This window comes from Cervus canadensis, chromosome 17, assembly GCF_019320065.1.
Source record: "Cervus canadensis isolate Bull #8, Minnesota chromosome 17, ASM1932006v1, whole genome shotgun sequence".
NCBI lineage: Eukaryota > Metazoa > Chordata > Mammalia > Artiodactyla > Cervidae > Cervus > Cervus canadensis.
The window spans coordinates 60,612,293-60,620,614 of record NC_057402.1 but is presented as its reverse complement, the minus strand read 5'-3'; the positions used below and the strand labels follow the sequence as shown (position 1 = coordinate 60,620,614).

The following is an 8,322-nucleotide window of genomic DNA, read 5'->3' as shown; positions in this document are numbered from 1 at the left end:
TAGGTGTCGCAGTAGATCCTGGCATCGGACAGTGAGCTCTTTGCTGAGATCGGTGCACTGTCCTGGTTCTTGCTGCAAGTGTGCTAATTGGGGCTCTCATGATGTCGATTCTGACGCAAGGAAGCTTCTGTGGTGTCTGATTGGAGGCCCAGGTGAGATCTGAGGCCCTTGCCATTGCGGCCCTTTGGGTTGGTGAGATTGCTGAGTACCCTGTGGGCTATAGCGGCTCCAGAGACCTAGGGGAACGGTGGCAGTTGTGAAAGTTAAAAGGCCTCATTTCTGCCCTTGGCAATTCCTGAATTGCAAGTCCTGTCACATGCTTGAATCTTGGAGGTCACCATGGACTGTGTTGTGGTCACAGGCCTGCATTGCTCCTGCAGGTTGACCAGAGCCCCAGAGTAGAATGGTTGGGCAGGTGAGGAAAAGCGCAGTGTGATTGCCTGGGATGTTATGTCTGCTGAGGCTGCAGGCACTGTCATTGTGTTTTCAGTGATACATACTGTCGTCCTTTTAGAGCTGCCCTCAGCTGGGTACAGAGGAGAGGGCATTGCTGGTGTTTGGGATGCTTGGTGATTGTGACACTTTTGGCCCTGTTATTCCTATGCCAGAATAGGAACTCTTCATTCGTATCTTTGTTGCCTTGAAAAGTTGCACTGTCTGTGTCTAAGGAGCCAGCCCTTTAGATGGTAATGTGTTGTGCGTGCATGCTCCTTGGCCCCCATTTGGCCCCTCGTCCTGGAATTTGCAAGGTGTTTTATTTCTTCAAATTTTGGGCCAGCTAGTCAGTTCCAATCCACCCAGGAGTTTCCTCCCCTAGCAATGAGTTATGAACCTTGAAGGCCTGTGTTTATGGTAGAGATTGGTCACTGGTTGGCATACCAAGGCTACCTCAATATAGGCGCCAGAAGCTCCCCTGTCAGAGGCTCCCCTGGCACTATGGCAGGAGACCTGGTACATCCAAGGTCTTCCCCTGGCCGGTCTTCTGATGTCTTCCTGGAAGCCACCTTAGTAATCTGTGAACACTTGGTGATCTTGCTTTGCGGGCATGAGGTGCCAGGCAGAATGGTTTGCTGTCACACTAGTCAAAGCCCACTTTTTTCTGTTGTTGGGTGCTGGTTGTCTCTGTGTGAACAGAGCCCCTGGAGGCTTTTGATGTGGGTGAGTCGCTATTTGGGGCAGAAATGTTCAATTTGGACCAAGCCCTGCATTATGGGAGTTTTTCCCATAGAGTCTGGTCAGTAAGCAGTGGCATGCACCCTGTGGATCTTAACCTATTTCGCTGGGCAAGGGGCCCCGTTTCTGTGGGAGTGACACTTGGATGTTGGTACCTGAGGATGAGCACCTCTTGTCTCTCACTTACCATTGGATCCCTGAAGAGTGATTGGACTCATTGGGCAGGAAGAGGCTCATGCCCTGAATTCTTTTACTGCACTCATGCTCACATATTTATCCAGTCCTAGGTAGGGGATCAATACATTTGGCTAAGCATATAAAGGCCTTCCCTAGGGAACCATGGACATCAACATTGTTCAGTGAGAACTTGGGCACACATCTGAAGTGTTCCTTTGCTTTCTCTCCACTTGTCAGGAGAAGTTCTCAGGTATGACTATCTGCTACCCAAGACAAGGAGCCATGCATGTCTGACAGGACCTCAAGGTGCAAGGGAGTCTGGCGAGAAGCTGACGGGCCCAGGTTCCTGCCACTGCTTTTTGGATCACTGAGGATGGCACCCTTCTCTTACCACAAGATGTTTCATGGATTTAGGGTTTCCTGGGACTGCCTGAGTAGTTGTATGTATGGAAGGACCATTCTGCAGAGAAGCCTTAGGGCTCTGAATTCCCCTGGCTATTGAAGGACTCACTGGTCACTGGCTCCTCCTGAGATTGGCCCTACCTGCCCTTCTGAGGTGGGCAGCGAGCCAGCATGTGCTCGTATCTGTGACAACACTCTCATATGCATTCCTTGGGAACATCTGAACAAAATGAGTCAGAATTCAATACTGTTTCCTCACCGACAGTGAGTTCTAGCACGTTGCCTCTCCTGGGGCTAAGTGTGTTTTCATTAGCAGTAAAGGCTGCTTTTACTGTGTCACATATATGCATAGAGCACCAGGATCATCACCGTTTGCAAGGCTCCCTTCTGAGTGTGGGCTGTGTAAGATGTTCATGCGGTTTTCCTGGAGTGCAAGATCTGAGATCAATGCCACTGAAGTTCACGGGAAACGTCTAGCCTCACCTGTGATGCTAGGAGTCAGAGTAGATCCTGGCCTGAGCCTGTTGAGCCCTTGGCTTGACAGTGTGCGTTTTGTCCCAGTTCTTCCTGCAAGTGCACTAGTTTGGGCTGTGCTGATGTGGAAGCCAAAGTGAGGAAGATTCTGTAGTTTCTTATTGGAGCCTCAGGTCAGATCTGAGGTCCTAGCTGTTGAGGCCCTTTGGGTTGGTGGCATTTCTGAGTGCCCTGTGGGCTGTATTGTTTTCAGGGACCTAGTCAAATGGTGGCAGGGTTGAAAGGCAGTAGACCTCGTTTCTGTCCTTGGCAGTTCCTGTGTTGCATCTTCTGTCACATGCTTGTGTCTTGGAGGCCACCGTGGACTGTGCAGTGGTCCCAGCCTGCATTCCTCCTGCAGGTTGGCCAGAGGCCTAGAGCAGAATGGTTGTGCAGGTGAGGAAAAGTGCAGTGTGATTTCCTGGGATGGTCTGTCCACTGAGGCTGCAGGCACTGTTGTTGTGTTTTCATTGTGCCATACTGTGGTCCTTTTGGAGCTGCCCTTGGCTGGGTACAGAGGAGAGGGCATTTTGGTGCCTGGCAGGCTTGGTGATAGGTGACCTTTGTGGCCTTGGTGGCCCACTGCCAGAAGAAGGACTCACAAAGCGTATCTTTGGTGCCTTGAAGAATTCCACTTACTGAGGCCTCGCAGCCAGCTAGTGTGGGCAGAAATGAGATCTTTGCACATTGTTTTTCCTTTTGGCCTGCAATTTGCAAGGTCTATAAATTCCTAAAGATGGGACCAGCTGGACTGCCCAGATGGCACCCAGTTGTTCACCACCGTGGCAGAGAAGTATTCAACCTTGGAGTCCTGTGGTTTTTAGAGATTCATCTTTGGTTGGCATACCAAGGCTTCCTCCATGATGTAGCAAATGACTTACTTCCCTGGCACTGTTGTGGGAAACTTCACATAACAAAGGTCTTTCCCTGGAAGTTCTTCTCAAGTCTTCCTGGAAGCAGACTTGGTGTTCTGTGAACATTTGATTATTTTGTGTAGCAGAGAAGGGATGCTGGGCAGAATGGCATGGTGTCACCGTAATCAAAGACCACCTTCTTCCTGTTGGTCTTCTGAGTGCTAAATATCCCTTTGTGAGCAGAAGACCTGATGGCTTCTGATGTGGGTGAGTCGCACTGGGGGTGGATGGAGGAGTTCAATTTGCAGGAATCGCTTTATTTTAGGAGTTTTTCCTTGGTGTGGTTGGTTCCCAGGGCCCTGGAGGCTATGGATCTGAGCATTATCTGGCCGGCAAAGGGGCCCAGTTTCTGTGGGAGTGACCCCTGAATCCTGGTACCTGAGGAAGACCAGGTCCCATCTTGCACTTTCCGGCGGAGTTCGGAGAGTGATTAGACTCACTGGGCAGGAAGTGGCTCATGCCCTGAATTATTTTGCCCTTTTAGGGAATGGTGGGCCATATCTGCCCCAGGGTCATGTTCCCAATACTTTTGACCTTCTTGGGGAAAGTTTCCTTGATCCAGGAGGAGGTGGGTCTTGTGACCATGGACACTTGAGCTGTAGTTTTAGCTGGCATGTCTCATGGTACATGGCATTCACACAGTTGCTCTGCAAGGTGACCTTGGGCAGTCAGGTTCATGTTCATGGTGATAGGGTATGGGTCACAGAGATCACAAGCCCATGCCCTATTTCAACAGCTCCTCAGGATGAAATTTTGCATGGGGCTTGTGGACAGTGGCAGGTGTCATCTGCCATTTTGTTGGACAGCAGGAGGTCAGGGCTCTGTGGTGAAGACATGCGTGTTAAGACACCAAGGCCTTTGCAGTGGGACCCTGAGTCCTGGAGACACCCAGAAGGAGTTTCAGAGGCACACCCAGAGTCTCGAGGCACATTCTTCTTGGTACACTGGAACACACACACTCAGACCCACATCAAATCCCCTGCCACGCACACATACTCAGTGAGACAGACACCGATAGGAACTTTAAGATAATTTCCTACCTTTGTGCTATAGATAGGTATCCAGTCAGACATGAGGGGTCGAGGCAGTTCAGAAGCAGATGCAGGCTTTCCCCCAGGGAACCGTGGACACCAATATTGTTCATTGAGAACCCGGGTACACATTTGAAGCGTGCTTGTGCTTTCCTTCGACTTGTCAGGAGAAGTTTCCAGGTATGACTGTCACTTAGAAGAATCCCTGCCTATGATTCTGTGAATGAAGGTGCAAGAGAATCCTGTGAGAAGTGTGGCAGGAACAGCTTGCAGTTTCTGTTTTTTGGATCACTAAGGACGGTACACCTTCCCCTGCCCCAAAATGTGTCGTGGATTTAGGGTTTCCTGGGATTGCCCGAGTACCTGTAAGTGTGAATGGACTTTTCCTCTTGCCAAGAAGCCTGGGGGCTCTGAATTCTCCCAGCTCCTAGAGGACTCCCAGATCATTGGCTCCTTCTTGGAGCAGCCCTGCCTGCCCTGCTGAGGTATGCAGTGAAGCAGCACATGCTTGGATCAGTGATGACAACTTTAATATGCATTCCTTGGAAAATCTGAACAAAATGAGTGAGAACTCACTACCATCTCCTCATCAACACTGAGCTCTAGCACGATGCCTCCCGTGAAGCTAGGATTGGGGCTAGTTATCAGTTAGGGCCAGCTTAGACTTGGTCACACACATGCATACAATACCTGGGTCCCCTTCATTTGGTTGTCATCTTTCTTTTGGTGGCCCTTATAAATGACTTCAGTTTGTCTCTGGCTTCAATAATCTAGCCTGGGATGTTGTCCTCTGTTATGATGTGTGTGCAGTTATCAGAGGTAATTGAAGCCATTTGAAGCATCTGAGCATCTGATCTGCCATTGAGTTTCACTGACCCCCCCCCTGCCTGCTGCTTGTTGCCTGGTGCTCTGGAGAAAAGCCAAGATTTTTCACTCATGATTCATACAGCAGTTTTGGCCTCAGCTGGCTTCAATGTCATTTTTTTCTCCAGGAAGGCATGCCGCAGATTTTCTCCTGATATTCAGAGGAGATCAATGGTCAGAGCATCCAGCAGGTGGGCCAAGCTGATGGCCCCTCTTCTGACCGTTTCTTTGGTTGTTGTCTGAATGAGCACTGCTGTTGGGAAACTGAGCCTGGCAGATGCCTTAGAGCATTTCTGAGGATGGAAATCCTGTGTCAATGGGAGGGATCTGCACGTTGCCCTGAGGGGTTGGGGGTGGAGATGCTGGGGCAGAGCAAAGCTTGGGGAGTGTGAAATGTACCTCGAATGGTGGTGGAACCCATGGGTAGATGGGTAAGTGAATGGATCAGTGACTCAGTTAGGTTCCCTGAAGTCGGTGTTACCTTCAGTTAAGGTTGGAGTGAATGTGGGGAAGCACCACGGCGGCAGGTTCATAGGTTCACGGACCATCCAAGAGTTGGCCTATCCCGTGATAGGTCCTTTGAGGCAGACCTCTGGAGCTGGGAGTGGTTTCCAGTCTGGTGTCATATCCTGTCCTGGCCAGGGTATCAAGTATGAGGAAGATAGGATATTTCTGTCCATCCCACCTCATTCTCCCCTTGTGTTTGGCGTGAAGTTGTGCCTTAGGATATCCCACTGTCATTTGTAAATCCAACCCACCTATCCTTGCCTGAGTTTAGGGGCTCTTCCCAGAAATCAGGGACCAGGATCCTGTGGAAAACAGGGGAGTTGGCGGCCCACATGAGTGGGCAGTTGTAGGGGCAGGAGAGGCTGTCTGCTGTGAGGCTCATTTTGTCATTTGGCCCGCAGGGAGGCCTGCAGGGGCTCATTTTGTCATTTGGTGCAGGGAGGCTGTGCTCTCCTGTGTTCCTGGCCTCTGGCCAGAGGTGTCATGTGGATTCGTTCATCATGCCTCTTTGCTGGATTCTGTCATGGCATGGCTGATGGTGTCCAGATCGTCATGGACAACCTGAGTCTCATGTTGTGTCCGGGTTTATGGCATTGATATTGCTGCCTTACAAAAAGAAAGTCAGCATACAAGTGGCCCAGTTGCTGTAAAGGGTGGAGCCCCAGCATCTCTGCCCTTCAGAATGTCTGCAATGATCTGTAGCTCTTTGTGCTTTTCAAGGAAGTTATTCTGGCATGGCTGTTGGCTTGGAATCCTGCACCCTCATGTGTCAACCAGGTTGAGTGCAGGTGTCCATTGGGACCTCTTTGTTGCAGGGCTGAAAGAGCCTTTTTTTTGTGGATATGCAACTTGTCAGAAAAGGGGCTTATTATCATGGAAGCCCTCAGGTACCTTTTATCCTTCCCTGTGCTGGCAAGTCCATTGTGAGCAGAATAGGTGCCAAGAGTGGATATGTTTCCTTGGAAGGGCAGTGGCTATTAGGCCAAGGGGGCTCTGTTCCCCTCAGGGTGTCTCCAGGGTTCTTGGGGGACATCCTTAAGCTTTCAGTAGAAACGGCAAAAGAAGAGAAATTGCAGGGCCTGAGGCCAGGGAGTTGGCAGATGGGTGCTATTTGTCCTGATGGCCCCTTGACTCTGGAGGTATCCATGTGTGAATGCATTCATATTTGGCTTCTGACACACCAGGCTGAGGTGCAGCAGTTGAATAGTAGATTCAAGAATGAAGGCAGCTCTACTGGAGGCCTTGCCTCTTTCCCCTGTATGCCTGTTGCTCTTCCTCATGCATGTATGTGTTTTCTCACCTCAAGCCAGATTGAGTTGCCCAGGATGGAAGACCATTGTCAGCAGGGAACCCGTCACATATTCCATAAATCCCAGCCTGGTGAGACAAGGAGCATGAGCCCCCTGGGGCCATTGGGCATGCAGCCCTTGGGCGTACAGATGGAATACCCATGGAGGTAAGTGATCCTTATTCGAGGAAACCTAGTGGTTTGGCCCCAGTGATCTGGACATGGGATCTGCACTCTCACCTTCTGGGGTTTCCCTAGGATATTCAAAATCCCAGGGCCCAAGGCTTGGCTGCAGTTCCTGCCCCATGGCTGCAATCTGTGCAGTCCCAAATGCTGACCTGATTGAGCTCACTGGCCTTCCTGGGATAGAGGTGGCGACTGGTCATGCAGCTCCTGGGCACACGTGCTTGGATCGATGATGACTCTTACAAATGCATTCCTTGGAAATATGAACAAAATGAGTGAGCCCTCCCTACCATCTCCTCATCGGAACTGAGGTCCAGCATGTGATTTCCAGTAGGATCGAAGGACCAGGGTCACATTGTATTTGCTCCCTGGGGCATCAGCAGCCACAGTATGCAAGCTGAGGGTGACGGCCTTGTGGTACAGAGGTGAGCCATGAGGAAGATGCCCTCACCTCCCAACCTCAGGATATGGCTAGGGACCACGAGTCATCTCTGGTTGCATGAGGCTAGCCAAGGCTTTTGTCTCTTGGCATGTATGATTCTATTGGTAGCAGAGAAGTGGAAGCCTTTTGAGAGCATCTGGACTGCCATTGAGTTTGTTAGCCACACTGCCTTTGCCTGATTGTGTTTTCATTCATGGTCAGGAAAGGAGTCATGGCTTCAGCCATGTTTCTATGTCATATTCTTCTCAGGGATGGGATGCTGCATAGTTTCCTCCTGATAGTCAGAGATCATTGGGCAGAGTGTCCAGAATTTGGACCAAGCTGATGGCCCCTCATCTGATTGTTTCTTTGGTTGGTATGTAAGTGGGCACTAGTGTTGGGAGGGTGAGCCTTGCAGGTGCATTACGGCATTTCCAAGGATGAAAGTCCTGAGTCAACAGGAGGGACCTGCACATTGTCCTCAGGTGGGCAGTTGCCAGAGGAGAGCAAAGCTTGGAGAGTGTGAAATGTACCTCAAGTGGTGGTGGAACGCATGGATGGATGGGCAGGTGGATGGATTGGCAAGTCAGTCAAGTTCCCTGAATTCTGGGTTGCCTTCAGGTTCAGTTGGAGTGAGTGTGGGGAAGGACTGTGGTGGCAGGTTCACAGGTTCATGGATCATCAAACAGTTGGCCTCTCCCGTGACTGGTTTCCTTTGCTGCAGACCTCTGGAGCCGTGAGTCGTTCCCCAGGTGGTGTATCTTGTCCTGGCCTGAGGGTCGTATGAAGCAGAGGGGATGTTTTCTGTCCATCTTGCCTTGCTCTCCCCATGTGCATGGAGCGAAT

At 50.6% G+C, this 8,322-nt stretch overlaps 1 long non-coding RNA gene and 3 other non-coding genes across 9 annotated transcripts in view; all 4 read left to right on the top strand.

Moving 5' to 3' along the window:
* The window catches only part of LOC122454830, an 80,944-nt gene that overhangs the window by 34,544 nt on the left and 38,078 nt on the right, over positions 1-8,322 (top strand). For all 6 annotated transcript variants that reach the window (XR_006273531.1, XR_006273534.1, XR_006273532.1 and 3 more), the window contains one exon: positions 6,888-7,037. This is a non-coding gene — a long non-coding RNA (uncharacterized LOC122454830). The remainder of the gene's footprint in view (positions 1-6,887; positions 7,038-8,322) is intronic.
* Positions 1,932-2,025, top strand: LOC122419864. Its single transcript, XR_006263077.1, has one exon. It is a non-coding gene; the product is annotated as a small nucleolar RNA SNORD116 (small nucleolar RNA).
* Positions 4,721-4,814, top strand: LOC122419860. The gene has a single exon (XR_006263073.1). It is a non-coding gene; the product is annotated as a small nucleolar RNA SNORD116 (small nucleolar RNA).
* On the top strand, positions 7,279-7,370 carry LOC122419857. The gene has a single exon (XR_006263070.1). It is a non-coding gene; the product is annotated as a small nucleolar RNA SNORD116 (small nucleolar RNA).